Genomic DNA, 20,809 nt, shown 5'->3' on the forward strand with positions numbered 1-20,809 from the left:
TTTTCAAATAGTTCTTGCTCCACTTTACCTTACACTCAGCTGTCACCCAGCAGCTCTGGGAAACTCAGGCTGCAGACCCAGAGGTTTAGGACAGGGTTGCATCTCATCTGGGAAGGTTATCCTGTACAAACAACTATTTTTTTATTGTAATGGTCACCTTATGATCTTTAAAAATAAATCATGAGAAAGAAGATTTGCTGACTAAAAGATTTTTTTTTTCTCCTAAAACTCTTAATTTGCTCACAGTATCATGTTACGGTTCTAAAGACGTGTGCTGGTAAATCCATTCACAGAAAAGGTGACTTCCTCTGCAACTTTGGCTTTGAGATGCAGAAGAGATGATTCCCATTTCAAACACTCCCGAATCATTATATAGCCTGGATCCTCCAGTTCAGAGCTTGGGCAACTTTCAAGCTAAGATGTCCCTTTTTTAAATGACATCCAGTAACATGGCTTTTTGAAGTAAATCTGTTGACTCTGGTATTTGTAGCCTAAATGTGTTCTGCAGTCTAACCAGCACCTCTTGTTTCATGAGTCACTTTCCTCAACACGGCCAACCCGACGTCTCTCAAAGTTTCAGTTCTTTCAAATAATCCCATGATCTATGAGCGTTTACACCAAGTCATAAATGCCAGTGAGACAATTTTTGAAATGATGAGCATTAGCTGCATATAATTAAAATGTACCATAGGAAGTGCATTCATTACAGTTGTGAAATTATTTATTGCTTATGAAAATTAAAAAAAAAATGCACTTTTAATGAGATGACTGTGCCAGCACAGAGCTCAAAAGGAAGCTGGCTTGCTTGGGCAAAAAATTGTGCAGGTTTTTATTGAAGATTCGTTTAATTCTCATTGTTTTGTGATCACTTACACTGCTCCACAGAGACCAGTAATCTGGAAACTAAAACTCCAGTAGCTGAAGAGTTTTCAACCTATTACTAATTTGAAATCCTTCATTTGTACCACCAAGTATATTTTAGTGCAGTCAAACTGCATTCTAACAAAGAGAGCATAAATGCATCCCCACAGACATTCTGAGAGGGAAAACACTATTATTGCCATTAGACACCTTTTTCCTTTATAAAAACATACAAACACAACAAACACATAATACTGTGTTGAGATTCCAAGTTTGTACAGAAGTATCAGCTCTACAACTCAAAAAGGGTATCCAAAAAGCAAAGTTCAATCTTTTTTTAATCAAGTTTGTCTCCATAAAGCCAGAAATAGCATTAGTATGCATCTATAATCCAGCTGCAACAAGACAATTTATTACAGAAGAGCAGTTATAGTAGCTATTTTTTCCCAATGAAGACAGTGCTTCATAGAATTTCATTTTAAAAAATCAGAATCTTCAGGGTTAAATTTCCCATCTAAGCTAATTAGCAATGTCTGGTTTACAGTTACTACTGATCCAATGAAACAGTACATTGTTATGGCTGAGCTTGTAGAGAAATAGTACTCAAATTAAAAATAACACCTATACAAACACAAAGCATAATACAGCCTGATGTACTTTGTGGTAGAGAGCCAAAAAACTGTGTCTCTTTAGAATGTAATAACATAAACGGGTCAGTAATTCAGCAGTTCTCTGCAAAAAGAAACTCACAGTATTCTAAAATGTTCAGAAAAGGCATAAATGTACTTAGTCAACACATCTGCTCCTTAAATACCTTACAATTCCAATATCGTAATTCCAGTGCTTAAAAATAAGTCTCCACACCAATTAACCAAAATCAGACAATCTATCTGATATTAGAAATAGGCATCTATTCCAGTGCATGCACCAACATAATTTCCATCTGCAGAATCTTTATAACTGATATCACACATCCAAGCCAGAATAAACAGAGTTAGACTTGCTGATCGCAGGGTATTTTTAAAACAAGAAAAAACTAGTTTACCTGTAAATCAATGGAAACATTACTAGGTTTCATTAAAAAACAAGAAGTTGCTCCAGTAGCTTTTAAAAAATCTAGTAATTTAGTTACAAATAAATTTTTAAGGATTCCTTACACTTCCTGTCACTTAGGCTGACAGGACACATTTTTAATGACATTTCCCAGTCACAGAGCCCTCTCTAAAAGCCTCACAGAAATGCTGCTAAAATTAGGGGTTTCTGGAAGGAACTTCAGAAAGGATGAAAGAGACTGTACTAAAAACTGTGGCAAAATGCTCCTCAAAACAATTCCCAGAGGAAAAAGTTACATACATATTTCCATCCCGTGTGGTCTGTATTTTCCAGAGTATACACCATGCTTGCTTTTCACCTTTTTCATTACAAAATGAAGCTGCTGAATCTGGAACTGGGATTGTTTCCTACTCTAACCTGGCATTTAAAGGAGTTGTAGAAGGCAGTTTCGCTATTTTAAACAACCAGCACTACTGAGGAGAAAAACACAGCAAAAGAAGCCCATGGCGGAGGTCAGTCCCCCGCAGTGTCCCCCGGGCGCTGCGGGACGCGCCGGGCACACCGCGGCCGCCGGGGACGGGCGCTGCCCCACGCGGGCCCGCGCTGCCGCCAGAGGGCGCCAGGGAGCGAGCCCAGACCCGGCCCATCAGAGCCAGAGCTCTGACCAGTTGATAAATACAACATTATTTTTCACATTACCATACTGTACTTAAGAACAGTATGTTTTCTCTTGTAAATGCTTCCAACTGAAAGGTACTAAAGCACTTTTAGGTGTTACGGAGGACTGCCACTACTCTTTTGCAAATGGTGGGGAGAGACCCACCTAAGGCTGTGCCTTCCTTCGACAGAACCGCCTTCAGTACTCAGCCAATGCTGTTCCTGCCTTACCTCCGTCTGCTCAAGCAGCGTAGTGTCGCTTAAATACCTAAAATACCTATTTCTGTCGGTCACAAAAGTACTGGAATTATTATAGGGAGTTGTAAAATTCAGTAAAGTAGAACTGTGAGCTCCATTACCGCTGATATTGATGTCTGATGGGGTGTATCCTGACCTCAAGGCACACACACTGTATCACCGCTGCCAGAGGAGCTCCTGCGCGGCCTGTCCAGGCAAACTGCTGCGGAGCATCAAGGAGATGCAGGCCGTAATCAAATATCACTTTTTTCTAACAGGTGCCTCACGTCAGCCACAGATACGACACCTCCCTCACCGTGCTGGCCTCTTCCCACCCCTGATGGAGCGGGGCTGTGCGAGGCTCAGCAGGGCCGTGCGAGGCTCTGAGGGGCCGTGAGAGGCTCTGAGAGGCCATGAGTGGGTAGGAGGGGCCGTGCGGGGCCCCAAGTGCCCCTGAGGGGCCATAAGTGCCTCTGAGGGGCCATAAGTGCCTCTGAGGGGCCGTGCGGAGCTGTGAGGAGCCCTCAGGTGCCGCGCGCCGCGGGCGGCGGTGACGTTGCCTCCGTCGCGCGCCCCGCACGCGGCGGCCGAGCCTCCAGGAGCCGTTGCCCTGGCGACGCCCCACGCATGCGCATAGGACCGCCGCCTCCTCCGGCCCGTGACGCGGCGCCGCGCCGGTCACAGCGGAGCCTTCTTGGCCTGATCCGACCCCACCGCCACCCCCGCGGCCGAGCGCGGGGTTCCCCCATCCTCCCTTCCCCCGCTCACCGAGAACTCTTCCGCCCGGCGGGGCGAGTGCGTGGTAGCGATTATTCGGCGATCCCCGCGGGAACCAGGCGGATACGGAGAAATGCCGAGCCCCGCGCGTGACGTCACGGGCCGGCGGGAGGCGCGCACGCGCTGTCGGTGTGGTGGCCGCTGGCCCCGGCGGGCCGGGAGCGAGCGCGGCTCAGCTCGGGGGGCTCGGTTAGGGGCTCCCCCAGCGCCGGCGGCGGCACCGGCAGGCAGCGCAGCCCTGCCCCGCTCCCAGGGTCCTGCGAGGGGCCTGGCGCCTGCCCGCTTCCTCACGCTCCGTAACCGGAAGGACCCGGCCTTCACCGGGAGCCCGAGCGTGTCACTGCCCCGTGGAGCCCGGGAAGCGCCACCCCGCGCGGTGGGGCCGGGCTGTCGCTGCCACCGGCCCGTGTGTGGCTCGGGCGATTCCCCCCAGCTGGCTGGGAAGGCGGATCAGTGGCTGTGGTTCGGGCTCTCTGCTTGCACAGCATCCATTTATCAGGTGCTCTGCCGTGCTTGCGGTTAGCGCGTTCCTGAAGTCATTTGTGTCCTCCAGGAGCCACTGTGAACTTGGATTTGTTGGGGGATAAAACCCTGTTCTTTCAGTTCAACACAGCCATACAAAGTTTGCCAGGTCCCGCAGGAGAGCTTCCTTGGAGAAAAAAAGTTGCCTCCTGAAATGGTTCCCAATGGAAGTTACTAGTTATGTGTCACAACTGAACTGAATCAGGCAGCAGTTAAATAACCAGTGTGTACTGTTGGAACAGAAGTGCTGTGGGGCTGGAATTGTACCCGGCTCCTGTAGCCGTGCACCCCAGCAGGACGTTGGGAAGCGCAGTGCAGAGTGTGCAGTGGCAGCACTGCAGAGAGATGGACTCGTCCCCCTTTCACAGGCCCCTGTTACTCTCCAGCCACACCGAGACCTGCTCAAGGAAAGCAAATAAACTATCACTTGCTTGTGTCACCTGCCTAGGAGTTAAAAGCTGTATCATTTATGTAGTTTTTCAGGAAGCTGTCCTGCTCTAGTTCCAGCTAGAAAGCTTGGTAGCTCATAAAACATGCTTTTCAGTTTTCCTACCGTTTTTGCCTATGGAGCCAGAGTCTTTCAAAGTAAATTAAATCTAGTGCTGTTAAATGAGTGCTGTTCTATTCTGTTCCACTTCTATTGATGCAAACAAAGGCAGGGAGACTTCTTGTGAGTTTGGGAAGGTAAATCTGGAGCTTGCTTTTCTACCCATATCAAATTTCTCATCAGTAGGAACACTGATTCCTAAATCCTTGCTCTAAAGGGCTTTAAATGGCATTTGGTGGTTATGAGAACACAGTACACTGAGGAGGTTATGCCTCTCATTAGGAGGAATGTCCTGAGCACAGATAAGTACATTCTGTATTGTATAATGCACAAATACAGCGCCATATTTCCCAATATGTTTTGCTGAAATTATTGGAATTAAGAGATTTAGAGCAGCAGATCATTGCTATAAATTGTTATGTATAATGGAACCACATGTGCAGGATACTTCAGGTCTTTAATTTGTTAGGGGCTAAATGTTTACTAGACTATGGCACAGTTACTATTCCCTACAGTCGCCTTGAAAATGAAATACCCCTTTAACAATGCAAAGATAATGAGCTGTATTGCAAGATAAGGTGGTTACCAGAATTCAGGAATGACAGAATCCAATTAATTTAACATGAGTTAATGCAAGATCAAATTTACTACAGTTGGATGCAGTTTGTAATTGAAAGTTCCATTACAGCATGTTTTTACATGTTATCTCCTATCAGAAGAGATCTCAAAAGAGCAAATCCTCTATTTTGAACCACAGCAATGTGTTTAAAATATCATAAATAACTCTTTCCTTACAGCTTTGCTGTGAGGAACTTCAGGTCCCAAGAGCCCAGTTGTGCACAAGGGGCTGTGCTCTTGCTCTTTCTCACAAGGGGACTGAGCTTAAAGAGAAACCTGGGTTTCGTCTTTGACTGCTTTGTTGGGCAGCCCTTCCCTTGTTACTTGTTCATCCTTTTTCCTATTTTCCAGTCTTCTGAGTGATCCCCCCTCTTTGCTTTTTGGGTGGGAGGGGTGAAATCAGCCCTCTAGTCAAATAAACCTTTCAACCTCCTAACTTCAAAATAAACACTTTTATTGTGGACAGTCCAAGCTCCTTAGGCAAAGCTTTAGGTCTCAAATCCAAAAGATACGCTGTGTCCTTTTAATAAATTCATAGTGGAAACTCACTATTTGCCCATTCCTGTGGTGTTATGGAGGTTTTCAATGATTCTGGTTTAGGTTTCGGGATTAGGTGAAACCAGAGTGCCTTAAACCTCTTTAGAGGTTTGGGATTAGGTCTGCATCAGGCCTAATATAGCCTTTCTGTGCAAGGCTAAATTAAATGGCAGGAGTATTTGTTGTGCACTGATTCACAGGTGTTTGGCAAAATACCAGAAAACATAAAGAAACCACTGGAAGAATCATGAAGGCAAAGCCATGGAAACATGAGTATTAGCTAAGTACTGAGGTATCACTTGCAACTGTGGGGTCTTTCAGACTGCTTTTAAGTGATTTTAAGCATGGATATCATTTTTATGTGTCTCTTTCACATGAATGCGAATAAATTGAAGATCTGTCATGCAAATGGATCGTGGATTTTATTTGGGTATTACATTCTGGTAATTTCTGCCTGTTTTATAGCAAATGTATATTAAAGTTTGTCAAACAGCTGATATCACTGAAACTCTATTGTTTTATTGTACACATAAATTCTACTCCTCCTCTGGAGCATGCATTGGCCTGACAGAATATGCTAGGTCACGAGGAGAAAAATGCAATAGATTTATGCCTACCATTAAAACACTGGCCTGTCTGGCCCAGGAGGCAGAGGCATTTGCCTCACTGATGACCGTGGGCTAACTGGAGGAATTAATTTCATTGTTTAGGCTGTCTACTGTGAGGCTTTTCAGCACTTTTCACTCCCTTTGTCTCTGGTAGGGCAATTTCTCCTCTATGTGCTCAGTTCTGTAGTTTGTAACACAGGCAAGGCCTGACCCCCTGGCCATCCCCTGGGGTACTGTGTGAGCTGAGCAGGTTGCATCAAGCAGCAGTGCAGCTCATTGCTGCAGGATCTCTGCAAGCTGCAGCAGTTGGTTTGGCTGCATTTGTAGGGAAAAGCTGATGCCTGGCTCAGCAAAGCCCGAGCCTGGCATCAACAGAAGCCAGAGATGGGGAGGCAAAGCACAGTGCCCAGTGGTTCAGCTCCTACAGCTGCCCTAAATCAGCCCTTACCTGAGCATAACTATCTCCTCACACTAAAGTATTCCCTTCACAGATTTTGTGCCTGCCAGCCCTTTTTTTGAAAAGGATAGTTTGACTGCATTTATCTGCCCAGAAACAGATTTTAACTTCACTTGTAGACTTGCCTGTTAACTAGAAAGTTAACTAGATCTCAAGAATTGCAGGGCTTCTCTGCAGGTTTCTGCCATACCAACAATGAGCTCTCTTGCTGCAAGCTTTTTTTTGCATTCCTATGTTCCAAGTGTTCTGATCAGCAGTGCATACAGCCAGGTCCTGTTTTCTCATGTCTGCTTGCAAAAGCAAAACAGAAATAGTTAAATTGAGTTTAACAAGAGTATGTCCCCTCTAATCAGATGAGCTGTAAAATAAGAGGGAGGCTAACTAAAAGGATTTAATAATCTTAGAATCTGTAGAAAACATTATTTATGGCTTAAGAGCTACACAAGTCTTGAGCTTTAAATGTAAGTTCTTTCCTTCTTTAATGGTGCATGTAAGGAAGAGCAAGAGAGAAATGTTCCAGTCAAGGACAAAATCATAAAATAATGAGCAGAAGAAGAATGAAATGAAAGTATTAGGGGCCAGGGGAGGCTGAGTGGGAGTTTGTCTTCATACATGATTGATCTAAACTTGAAAAGGAAAAAAATAAAAGACTCCTCATCTTTAAACAAGATGCTTATTTGAGCATAAATAACAGTCTCATGTCAAATATGCTGCTATTTCCAATGGAGTCTTTTCACTACAAAACCACAACATTCTCAGCCCTAATCTCCTCAGATAAAACAATACGGCTGGTGGCTGTGAATGAGCACTTTGAAACCAACCTCTGAAAACAGCAACACGTTCAGGGTGAAGAGAACTGAGGAGACAAAGAGCTGCTGTTTATAGATCTTTGCCAAGTGAGGCCCCACCTGGCTTGCTTGGGAATGTGCTGTAACACCTGAGAATTGTTTCTCTTTGGTGGAAAGTCCAGCTCAGCACAGCCAGCCCAGGGGACTGGGGCTATTGATGTATCTCTGAGTTTGGTCCTGCAGCAGGCTGAGCTGTCACTGAAACCTGCAGCAGTGAAATATCAAAATCCTCCTGCATGCCTGAGCCTTGAGGTGTGTGTGGAAGGGTATGGTGAGAACAAATAGCTGGGCTCTCTGTGACAAGGAGCTCTCCTCTTTTCCCAATTTGCAGCCACAAGGTGATGTCCCCTCCCTTGTGCTGACCCCAGCACTCATCTGAGCAGCATCAGGGTTGATGAAGGCAGGAGCAAGGTGCCAGGAAAGGAGAGGGCCTGAAAGGGAGAGCAGTCACACTGGAAGAGACCTGCCCTGAGCAGTGGCACCAAAAGGAGCAGGCCAGCTGGGACACAAAGGTTTCCATCCAGAAAATGACATCTCACCTTAAGCAGGAAGCTCATTTCCCTCCACAGTCAGTGAGGAAAAGCAGGCTATTAACACATAGGAACATCCTTTTTTTCTTATTCCACTGTTTCCTAACATCACACACTCCAACAACAAGCTTTGAAATCCAGAAATGTCATCCCATGAGAAGTGGGAGAAGACTTTTGTCTCAGCACAGCCCCCCAGCTGTTCTCTGACTAGAAGGACCTTGCACTGGTTGTGGGGGACATCCTATGGCAGCAAGACTTGGAGCAGGATCAAATGAGGAAACACTGTGACATTTGCACTTTCATGTGGGTTTTAGGGGCACTATCCATAACTCAGAAAAATTCTGATACTTTTGAGCCTCTTTCAGAAAAAGAAGGAAATGAACTGGGCATTGTTCTCCTCAAAGAGATCACTGTAAAATGGCCTTTGGACATGGTCTGGAGGCATCAGCTGCACAACCTCCCCATCAGTGCTACCCTTCCAGCAAAGCTTCTGAGGCAGGGCTCAGATGAGAGAGATGTTGACAGGATGCCAAATCCTAACCCTCTGGAACTAGACAGAAAAGAGAACCAAATGGCAAACCTGTATCTATGTCCAGCTGCAAAAGCCCAAGCTTCTGTTAAGTCTGAAAAAAACCTTTGATCCAAACATTCCCACTTTTTAGGGTTTCCAAACTCAAGTGAAAACACAGCAGTTTCACCCTAGCTTGAAACACAGCCTCATACCTTTGATTTCTGAGGAGAGATCATTTTTCCTGGGGTGAGGCACGTGGACAGCAACAGATCCCTCATGTCTGGTCCAGACAGGCCAACCAAAGGCTTAAGTGGACACACACAGAACCAGCAGCATGTGATGGGATTTAGTGCAAGGAAATCAAACTCTCTGCTCCACCTCCTGAGCTTATCCTTTAAAGACCAGTCCTGTGCTCACAGCTGGAGTTTATGTGAGTCCTGCCTTATTAATTAACTGAAGCCAGTGCCTTTTCCCCCTGAATTCCAACAGAAGCAATTAGAAAGCAGATACTTCACACATAACAGCTGGTTCATTTAACCCCCTGCTCATGCTATTGTCTCCCCTCCCCCAGTCAACTCACATCCCCCTTTTCCATGTAATGGAGAGGGACAGTAAAATCAAATGGCAAAAGCAAGGGCAGCAGATAACCATATTCTTAATAAAATCATCTAATGTAACGCTGAAAGCAGAGAATTGTTGTTGAGGCCACAGTTCTGAGCAGGGAATCGTAACATTCACCCACCAGATGGGAAAAAGAGCCTAGGCTGTCTACAGTGTCCTCCTTATGAGGGGATCTGTATCAAAGTAGCAGCATATTTTCTTCACTGAAGGCTGTTGATGTCATTAGAGCAAGTCTCATTTTTATTTAAGACCAGAGTTAAGAGTCACATAAAATTGGCACAGGTGAAGGCACCAGGCCCCTTAAGTTGTGGAATGTGACTCTCTGGGAACTTTTTGAATGTTCATGTACCTCCAATTTATTTATGTTTGGGCAAGCCAGCACCAGAGCTTCTCCTCGTTGCTTCTCAGTATAAGTACAGCCTCAATCCTGCCATTAGGCCTGTAAAAAACCCACTCTATCCATTAAATTTGCCCCACACCCAAGACAGATCCAGTTACAGCAGAGCAGTTCTGCCCCACTCTGTGGTACACACATCTCTGAGAGATGCTATGAACATAAAATTAAACTCATAGCCAAAAACATTCACCATGACAGTGGAAGTGAAATCTGCTCTTGCCAAACTACCCAAAATGCACGTTCTGCCCCCAAGCAAGTACTCCAGAGGCTGGATCTGGATTTAAGGAAAGCAGAGCTGTTCAGAAGGAAACCAAGTTTACAGGAATGGAGATTAATTTTCTTCTGTGAAACACTTCTGAAGCAGTGAAGTAATTTCAGTCTATTTGAGGCAAAGGGATGATTAGGAGTCACATTTCTTTTCTTAGATGGCTAGTATTTTTTTAATATAGAATTTATGGGTAAAATACAGCTCTGGTCCCACACAGGGCATCTGCTCATAGCATACAGGAGTAATAATGAGAGTAGACAGCCAAAGTACCCAGTGCTGAGAGATTTTTCTGCTAGATGATTCTTCACTGATCCTGAAATCAGGCAGCATTAAGATGACATTTTCAGTTATAATATGGACCTAAAGATTTAGGTCCAACCATAAACTTCCCATTTCCTTCCTCAAAGAGGTTCCTATCAGAGAGACTGCTGTTGCAGCCAGCCAGATGTTTGCCATCTTTATTACAAATTTTCATGTATCTTACAACACCTACATACTGTACAGCAGACAGATGATGCAGCTATCTAATACCTACATTATAGACATGAAGAACAAGTTAGGAGGGATTAAATTATCTGCCCAGCTTCCCACAAGACAACACAGGTGTGGCTAGAAATCAAAACTCCAAGCTTCTAATTTTTGCTGTGTTATACTAATCTTTTTATATGCTTTGCTGGAAAAAAAAAAAAAAAAAAACCAAAATACCCAACACATTTCTGTAACATGTTTGTTGGTTGAAATATGGGCACTTCTAATCAAACTAAAAGATTAGCATATTTTAGAAACTGTTACAGCTGATTAGTACACTGGTCCCCCTTTTTTATCTCCTGGATCTTTCTAGAGGAAGAAAAATAAAAGGGAAGGGCATCTTTTTCTAACTGCAAAGGCTCCAGCTAATGAGAGTAGAAATCGTATTTTATATTTTGGCAGTTAATGGTAAACACTATTATTAAAGCTATAATAAGATCAGCAAATGTTGTATGAAATATTAGTGATGTCTGAGCACAAAGCAGAGTCCCCATTTCTTTAGTTAAAATTACAAAATGATTAACAGCCCAATTAAAAACATTTTTGTTTTTGACATGATAAATTATACTTTATCTACCTATCTGTGGATATAATTGATTATTTTATCCGTTTGCTGTTGGCTGTCATTAAAAAAGACAGATACCATGGCTTTCTGGCCTCTCTCCCACTGAGAGAAAGAACAAATCCTGCTATTAACGACAGACAGGATCATTATGAAAAAATTCCATTTGCCACTAGGCAACATAGCCGAGTTCCAGTAATTATTGTATTAGTCAAGCCGTTGAGAAGTTCCATAAAATTGAGAGAGTTTTTAAGAAGCATCCAACATTATTTGGCAACTTTTGTGATGTAACAATTAAAACCATGCTCCAGGCCCCAAAATGTGCAGGAGATTGCCAAAATCAGATAAAACCCTAGAGGGCCCCTGACTTGCAAAGGGGAAAAAAAAAATCAAACTGTTTACTTTTAGGATCAGACATTCATCAACGTTTGGCTTTTGTTTCAGCTGGTGTCAGATAATAACAGCACCACGTTTTCAGTTGGCTTCTAACAAAACTCTGCACTGTTCCATGTCAGGTCCCAGGGTGACACTGGCCTCTCCTCATGGACCTGATGCTACCAGCTTTGCTTGGCAGATCAGATACCTGGGGCCACTCAGCAGTGCCTTCTGCAGTGAATCACATCTGTAATCCACCAGTAGCATCAACAAATCACTGGGGAGAAATGCAAGTTATTCCTTCCTCTGACATCTAGGAGCTGAGCCAGGCAACACCCCAAATTATCAGGGCTGCAGGGGATAAAGCAGAAGTCTCCTGTCCATGTACCCCATTAACCTGTCAAGGAACTGATAAAAAAATCACACTTTAAAACTGCTAAGGGAAATTGCTACTGAACAAAACTTACAGCCAAGTTTATAATTTACCTACTTCTCTACTGAGTGGTGTTAAGGAATAATGATGTACAGTACCAAAAATGAAGGTACAGGATCAGACTTCTGCAATGGAAAGTGAAGTTGCAAAATGTAGGCTTGGTTTAGCTTAATGAAGACTACAGGAAGCACTTCTAGAGCACATCTGTTTGCAAAGGAGCTTCTCCCTTCCTAGAATAACATGCCTGGGTCAGAAAGTTGCAATGTTTTAAAGCAACAGTTTCCATGGCAGTCAGAGGGAGCTGGGATAGTGCTGTTGTCACCAGGAACAGCAGCAGGGCAGGGTTTAGCAGCAGCACCTGCCAGTCTCCACCTGGAACATGCTGTACCAGGCAGGACAGATAAAAAGATACTCTGGAGCCTGCCATGATATGGCCTTTCATCACCCAGCTCTGGCACTGGAGCTGGCTGCCAGCTGTGAGGGCCTGCTGACCTATTTAATAATAAAAATCAAACCCACAACCCTTAGCAATAATGGCTTTTATCTGATGTAAATGGGAACAGTGGCACAGCACTACAGGCCACAGGCAGCCCTTGAACCATATGTTGGATTGCCAAGGCAAAGGCTCAGACTTGTGGAGAGAGGGTGTGTGAAAGAAAAGCTGCTCCTCTCTCCCAGCTCTGAAACTGATCTTGCTGCTCTGCAAGGCATGCCTGAGTCCTAATAAGCTCAGGAATCAGCTAATGCTGGAAGCTTCTGCCACATTTTCCAGCACATTTAACCTCTAGTTTGGGTCTGGCAAATGCTAGGGTGTGGTGTTGCTATAGGAGTATAAAACCCTATTAACTACTGACTGCTTTTGGGAGACAGCATGGCCTTGTAGTTTTCTTCAGCAGAACTAAAGCACATATTTGTGGTAGTATTCAGAGTATTCAGTTCTCTTGCATTTGGAGCTGTCATCTAGGAAGAAGCATCCTAGGTCAGCTCAAGAACTTAGGTCAGTAGCTGTCAGTGTGGAGAATGAATGCTTATTCTTGATTTTATGAATAAATTGTGCCAAATCTTCAACATATTAGTGTCAGATGAAGACCTAGCAAGTTTTTTAGATATATGTTATTTATTAGCATTTAAACTTCTATTATTAAAAGAGTTATGTTACAACATACATGCATGAGATCCATCTAAACTTAAAAAATAATTTTTAAAAAATGCATTTCTAATTTTTTTGGTTAATACCTCTAGCATACAGCTCATCAGAGCCATGAGTGAGGAAAACTCAAATCCCAGCACACAGCAAAGGGCTGTGATGAAAGAGGGAGAGTGGAGTGGATTGACAGTGCATTGTTTGTGGGTATTGCTGAGAACAAGATGAACCCACTCAACAAATGATAACTTTATATTGAAATTGTGAGGACTTTGGATCAAGGGCTACAAAGAAGGCTAAACTCCCTGATCCAGGCAGCTCTCCTCAGACCACTGCTGTATTTTCTCTGTGGGCTGCAGCAACAAGCCTGAACAATTCAACCAGTTTCCACCCCAGCCTGGCTGTTCAGGCTCTACTTTGTGGGTGTTTGCATCTCCCTCCATTGTGTCAGCTGGCTGGTGCTACTTTTCAGAAGGATGCCAGATGGCTGGTACTTTAGCTAACCTGATTTCCAGATAATTGGTTTTTGTAGATACCTCTAGTTAAAATAAAAAATATATGTAAAGGACAAGTTTATCATCTGCTATCACATGCCATGGCTGTCTCTCAGTCAATCAGCATGCAGCAGACAGAGCTGCAGACTTCTCTTCTACACCACCAGTATCCAGAAGGAAAAAAATCAGAAAATCAGTCCATCTGCAAAAGTGATCAGACCCCTGTGCTTCCCGGCATCAATTCCCATTTACAGGATCCAGTGCCCTCTGCTGAGGAGAGCCAAACTAAGCATTAACGTGTCCCAGGCCCACAAAGAGACTGTTCAGGTACAGCACTGTGGAGCAGAACAGTTGGAAGTTCACCTCCATGCCCAGCCCTTGTTCCATCTGCCATCAGTGCTTCAGGTCACTGTAAAGCCACCCAGGGAAAGAACTGGGGAACTTGCAAAGGCCACAGAGCTGTGACAAGAGGGACATGTCCCATTCTGCAAGGGGAAATCCAGGTGGACATATGGTAGTTGTGAAAGGAGCTGGACTAGCAACCTTGGCAGGCTGGAGCTGAACAGAAATGTTGCTGCTCTGCCTTGATCTTTATTTACAATAAACTGCTGGGCTCCAGCTCAGTGTTTTATCTGGGAGCAGCCGCCGGCGCTCCCGCGCCCGTGTTCCGTCTCATTGCTGCACTGACATATTTACACCAGGCCGGGGCCCGGGCAGCTGTGAATAAGGGGCCATATATCAAGAGAGGAAAAAGGGATGCAAAGATGAATTTTATGGAATATTTTCCATTTTTCTTTGACTTGGTTGTGCATTTTGCTACGGCCCATTGGGCGCTCACTCAGCACTTGGACACTTTGCTCCGTGCAGTCTCGCCTCTATTTCTAATTGTGTCTACATGCCAAGCCTAGCCCAGTACCTGAGGCAGCCTGCAGGGAAATGGAGACTGAAAAAAGAAGAAGGTGGGTAGGAGGAAAATTTCCTGCCCTTCAATGCCATGGGAAAGAAAATCATATTGTAAAATCTCTTGAAAGTTCACCAGTCTTTTCCGAGTCCTGCAGGACACCTCTTATATTTGAGTGCCAAAGTGAGAGGAAACACTTCCACTAATTTGTGAGAGAAAATAATCAAGTCTCTTTTGCAGTTTCAAGAGATTGTATCACCTTTGATTTCTTCTCTGGGCAATGAAAAGGGTTAATTCCTCACAGTGTTGACTTAATCCTTTCCTTTTTCCCAGTGGCTGACTAATAAGTTAGATGTGTTGACTCTGTTTATAAAGACAAGCTTTGGACATAATATTAATGACATTGTGTGTGCAATAACATTAGAAAACAAACACAGAGGCACCTGGGGAGTCTGAAGGCATCTTCTGGCCTTTCTGGGCTGACAGCACAGAGTGGCCCTCCAACATTTCCATGTGGAAAAACACTATCTTGCACACAAGAGTTTACTTTGAGTGACCCTCTTGCCTTTCAAACAATGAGAAGTCAGGACTGTTACAAAGCTGACAACTTGTTTTATAAGAACAGGCCATTGCTCAACCAGCTGAAGAGAAGGGAAAACAAGGGATTCCAGAGAAACAATGGGAAATGAAAACTGGACATTTGAATGGACAAAGTGCTGGTGTCTTTACTATGGCACTGACATCCTAACAAAGGGTATAAAAGTTATTTTCCTCATGTTTTTGCAAGGCAAAGATGGGAAGAGAGCATTGTTTGTTTATTCATTTGCCTTAGAGCTCCACAAGCACAAAGAAGTCACTTGACAGTTGCCAGTACTTACCAAAGGCTCAGGTTCATCCCACTGGGAATTTTCTGCTCCCTTTATAGCCCATGTGAGATCCAAACCAGCACATGGAAGTGCTTACTTCCCTCTATTCTCTATTTAGGAGGTTTAGGGGGGGGGGAGGCGTAATTCCTGTTATGTCACATGGTACGGTCTGAAAGCCAGGTAGCCCTCACTGGTCACCTGGAGATCCTGCTCAGCACAGGTTGTGTACAAGGCCTCACCTCAGAGATTAGTCAGGCTTTGTGCATGCAGGTGTCCCATCATGAGTGTCACAATGCAGGCAAAATAAACTACATGTCCTACTGTTCCTGAACCACAGAATTTTTCTGGTGCAGCTGTGTTTAAATGGAGCTGAATCAACATAATCTCACCATTGGAATAAGAGCCATCAGTTCCCAGGAAGAGATCTGCTCCACTAAGTAAAATGTCTGTCAGCAATGCTGAAGAATCTTCTCAGATAGTTCTTTGGAACTCTCTTCTCTAAATGGTTTCATTACCTGCACTGGAGCAGCTGAAGTTGCACTGGGAAGGAGCACCTGAGGTCATCAAACTCAAGAGTTCAGCAGGAGCCTGGCAGGGATAAAAAGGCAGTCACCACTTTAAACTAGGACATGGGGCTCATTTAGTGACTCACCCAAGATCACACAGATGGTGCTTATACCAAGAATTAGACCCACCAAGCTATCCAACACCTCTGGATTATTCATTGAGGATTAGAGTCCATTTAGGAGTCTGTTTTAATATAAAAATGTAGGATATGGAGCTATGATGGAATGGCAAATTAAATACTGAGAAGTCTGCCACATCTCTGTTCAAAGCAGGCTAACATTTCATGTAAGGAATTACATGCTTCAGACAGTTGCAATCATCTTCTGCAGAAATAATTTAAGCTTACTTCATCTGTTGTATTCTGATTTAAATTTTTATTGGAAATATAAATACCTATGTCGGTCACCAAACCAAATAAAACAAACATATTGAGTAGGGTCTATTATAGACTAATATGGAAACAAATAATCTGCAAGTCTGGTTTTATTTATAAGCTTATTTGAGTTTTTACTCTAGGCTCATATTAATCGGGTTTGTGGTTTCCACATCTGTACTGCTGATGCCCAGTGCAGACTGCATGCCAAGTCAGACCTGGGCATCCTCCAAGCTCTAAATGGAAAACAGATGCCTCAACTGCAGCTACCTCAAGACAAGCAGGGCAAGTAACCTACCAAGTAACCACAGCGGGTGCAGCAGGCAAAGCAAAGCTCTGGGGAGCTCTCTGAGGTGCCTGCTTGCAAGTTTCTTGCTTCTGACTTGCTCCAGGGGCAGCCAGACTGCCGCCTGCATTGTATTTGCTCTCTCTGATGATCAAGAGATACCAATTCCCTTCACAGCCTCCCTTTTCCTCAAGCTGTAGCTAGGAATTCCCAGACTGGACCAGTTAGTTCACAGTGTCAGCTAGCAATACATATTCTAGAGGAAGATGGAAGAACTCCTGCAGATGATGGTAATGCAGGATGAATTCTTTCCAGAACCCTTGATTATTTTTAATATTTATAAAAAGCATTTTGAATGTTCACAAAAGCCATAAATATATATAAAAAATGCCCATGCCCCTTGTCAAGCCAAAATGGATCCAGCTGTTCTGTGGTGCTGGTCTCTGATTGCAGAGAATCCCTGTATTAATGAAAGATGTATAAAGGGAATCCCAAACTGGAAATATGATCTCTGCTCAAGGCTGTTCAACTATTAAAGAATATTTCAGGGAAGTACATCAACACAAAGCTGATTCTCAACATGGCTGAGATCCAGTCCTGAGAACCCATCTCCATGAAGGCATCTGTACTGCTTGCAGATATTTTTCAGAACAAGTTGCTTCCAGACAAGCTTTGTTTTGTGCTGGTACATGGCCAGAGTTTTGTGCCAGTGTAGCTACATCATTACAAACCCATTCCCTAAGGCCCAAGAGAACCTCAGTGCAGTAGCAATGCCAGACCTGCTTCTTCCCTAAGCCCAGGAGGGAAGCCAGTCTGAGAACTGGAGCAAAATCACATACATGACAGTAGTAAGAGAAAAAGAAGACATTGTACTGATGTAAACACTAAAAATTTGGCAGAAGCATTCAAATGTATACCTTGTGTACCCTCTGATGGCCATCCAGCAGCCTCTGCCACCTGTAGCAATTATCTCTTTCTACCATTTTCACCAAGGGATGCATTGCATCTTGTGCCATAAAATATGTTCTTTCAAGTCACTATAGCATCTGTGTGTTGTCCATACAGCAAAGCCAAGATTTGTTTTAGGAATTCAGAGCAGGAAAAGGGGGTTATTGGGGAGGGGATAAAAAATTAACACAGCCTCAATGTCCTAGCCACGTGGAAGGGTATCACTCTGTCATCCATCATCATCCTCCCCAGAGAAATGCTTTGCCCCCAACAGGGCTGCTGCACTGGCTGCCAGGCAGAGGCAATTCTTAGGAAACTGAGATGGCAGAAGCACAGAGTCTGATAGCAGAGAGACAGATCTGTCATCAGCACAGAAGGCTGATTCCTTGTGGCAGTGGCTGGATAAAAGAAGATGCAATTAACAATTAGCTTTGGTAAGAGAAGACAAAACCCTTAAAACACAATTTCTGCTGCAGCAAATCAAGTCACAGACTCAGGAATTAATGGCTCAAAGTCTTGGTTCTTGCTTTCTTAGATAAACTAGAAGATGAAAGAGAGAGTGAATTTCCCCTGCCGCTTCATTCTGGCTGGCTAAGAATTGGGGCTTAGCCATGGAAAAGGGCCAACCTTGCAAGAGTTACAGGAAATGAGAATAGCTTTGCAGCATTTCCAAGCAAATTCAGCACACCTTCGGATTTGTATTTTCGGCAAAAAACACAGGCTTCTCACCCCAGAAAACAAAACTGAGGCTTTTCAGTAGATGATGCATTATTAATTTCCAGCAGAGACTAGATTCACATGATTCAGATTGTCTGGAGATGTGCAAGGAATATAATCAACTTGCATATGCACAAAAAGAGTGTTTCTGGTGCAAGGTCAGGTATCTTCCTCTCTCTAAGACATCTTGTGTGTGGATTAATTCAGACTCTCAAATGACATTAAAGAACCTTGTTCTATTATTGCACAGTCCACAGGTGCATGAGACCAAATCCAGCAGAGCCTACATGCCTAGCTCAACATCCTGTACAGCACTGGCAGCCATTCTCTCCTCCCTCCTTCCCAATCACTTTGCTTCTTTGTGCCCTACAATAATTTCCCTTCTAGTCTCTCTTTTTCTCTCCTTTGTCCATAGCATGCTACAAATTATTTGCGGTCACAATGATTAACTTCACAACTCACAACTAATTTGACCCTTTGCTTGAAAAGGGGACAATTCCTTGTTGATCCAGACAACTTATCATCCCATGAGCACAATAAAAAGGCAGAGCTGATTATCAGCTGGGAGATGCCCATGAGTATTTTTACAGGCAGAGTGTTGGGAGGTCCCTTATCGAGTGGGGTGAGAGCTGGCATGTACTGCAGGCATGCAGGGGGAGGCAGATTGCTTTCAGCCTGCAAGGCCACACAGTATGGGAAGTGGTGGCTTGAAAGAGGAGTGGAAGAATGACAGATGGTTTGTGCCTGTGCATTTCTTTAGAGGACACCGGGTTCCCACCATGGGAACAGCGTGGACAGTAAAGGCAGTGACTGGATGTGAGGAGTGACAAAGCAAGTCAGCCACGGATGGCCCGTGGGAGGCCAGAGGAAATGCACCATTAGTCAAAGTTGGAGGAAAAATAAAATGCGATGACAACTGGGCCATTCATGTGCTTCCCCTTCAAGGACTGACCAGACCCTTCACAACTCAAAAGACTCAAGTATCAGCTTCTTTTTCTCTTCAGCCAGGCTAATGTGCACTGGCAGGGTCTGAGGAACTCCCTTGTCACTTACATTAATTCTTATCTTGTTGTACTTGGCTACACTTCACTGAAGTACAGTGAGGGAGAGTGCTTCAATCAATAATGCAGATCCAAGGGGGCACCCCCCTCTGCTGCTCCTAGGGATCAACACAATGGCTTAAAGCAGATGTTCACCCAACTTGTGAACTTGGGAAATATCAGGACTCCCAGAATTAGACATAAGACAATGAAGTGGCCTCACAAGGATGTTTAAGCCCACACATGAACAATCTCATCACTGCAGGGTACCTTTTTGCATTTTGAGAATTTGCTACTCAATGCGAAAACTGCAACACCTCAGAGTTCTCTCTCAGCAACCTCAGTGACAAAAAAGGCAACCTCGCATTCACAACCAAATTTCATCAGATGTTCCACTTTTCCACTGTCATGGGAACCCTGAGGCACTGCTGTGAATATTGAATCTGATGCATTTTGTCATTAAGGAAAGATGAGGCCCTTCAGAAGGTCCAGCTGTAAACACTCACAAATGGTTGGTCTCTCATTCTTCAAGGGGAACAATACCACAGCTACGGACAGGACTTCTTTAGAATTGCTATGGCCTTTCCAGATTTGGAAAGTACAAGAGAGTTAAAGGCAGATGCAAGCAGAAAATCCCAAAATGCTCTCTTATGAACACATTGGATTCTTACCCCATCAAAAGGGACTTCACTTATTAACACTTAAATAGAGCTACAAGTAGCTTAGTAAAAGAGAATGAGCCTCTTGCAAAAAGGTGGAACAAGAAAAATTCAAGGGTAACAAATAAATCCTTAATTAAGAAAGAGAACCAAAATCCTGACCTGAAACTCTTAGAAACTCTGGATATACATAGAATGAACAAAGACAGAAATGCAAGCAAAGTCTGAAGTGTCAAGAGAACTCTCCTTATTCTTCTCTGTTTGAAATATGTCTAAGAAATAAAGTCAATGAAAAGTAAAGAGGTAAAAATCAAAAGTTGCTGCCATGATTTAATTAGATCTCAGTCTGGTGTAAATTAAATGAATTTTAAAAAATCCTTTGACAATCTAAGAGCCATTTCTTAAGTCTCCAAAGCAGCCTGTGTTCTTTAAATTACTTCCTGTCATATGGTTAATAATTTCTGCTTTCTACATTACAGGAGTCATTCACCTAGGACAGCCAAACTGAACAGTGCTATCAGTGTGCACACCCTGCTGCCTGAATTGCTGTGCTTAACAACATCTTCCCAATTATCCAGGAGTGCACTGCCAGCAGGACATTACTTGACTCCATTTCTCTAAGGAAAATGATTGCATTTCCTGATGTTTTCAGCTGTGTTTGTACAACTTGCCTTCGTGTGAAGTTGAAAATTAATGCATTTCCTCTTGATCCTTTGAGAGAGAAGGAAAAAAGGAAGATTACCAAGATTAAATAAAAATGCCAAAGCTCAATCCTTTGTCTCCATTGAACAAAGGTGTTTAAAGAAAGATTGCTGAGCTCAACCTCCTGCAAAAGGTAAAAGCTGCTTTCTAACCTGTTGCTCTGAC

At 43.8% G+C, this 20,809-nt stretch overlaps 2 protein-coding genes across 4 annotated transcripts in view; both read right to left on the bottom strand.

The window, feature by feature from the left end:
* GNB1L (G protein subunit beta 1 like) overlaps positions 1 to 3,694 on the bottom strand; it is a 49,031-nt gene extending 45,337 nt beyond the window's left edge. Inside the window, exon 1 of one of the 2 annotated variants that reach the window (XM_063172779.1) lies at positions 3,577 to 3,694. The gene's annotated coding sequence lies outside the window, so the exon portion shown is untranslated. Of the gene's footprint in view, positions 1 to 2,930; positions 3,098 to 3,576 lie in introns of those variants that run through there. The other variant, XM_063172780.1, reaches the window with a different exon arrangement.
* Positions 3,695 to 15,078: 11,384 nt separating this feature from the next.
* Positions 15,079 to 20,809, bottom strand: part of TXNRD2 (thioredoxin reductase 2) — a 41,226-nt gene continuing 35,495 nt past the window's right edge. The window contains exon 18 of one of the 2 annotated variants that reach the window (XM_063173449.1): positions 15,079 to 15,940. The gene's annotated coding sequence lies outside the window, so the exon portion shown is untranslated. Of the gene's footprint in view, positions 15,941 to 20,629; positions 20,654 to 20,809 lie in introns of those variants that run through there. The other variant, XM_063173448.1, reaches the window with a different exon arrangement.

The sequence above is a fragment of the Melospiza melodia genome, chromosome 20 (assembly GCF_035770615.1).
Source record: "Melospiza melodia melodia isolate bMelMel2 chromosome 20, bMelMel2.pri, whole genome shotgun sequence".
NCBI lineage: Eukaryota > Metazoa > Chordata > Aves > Passeriformes > Passerellidae > Melospiza > Melospiza melodia.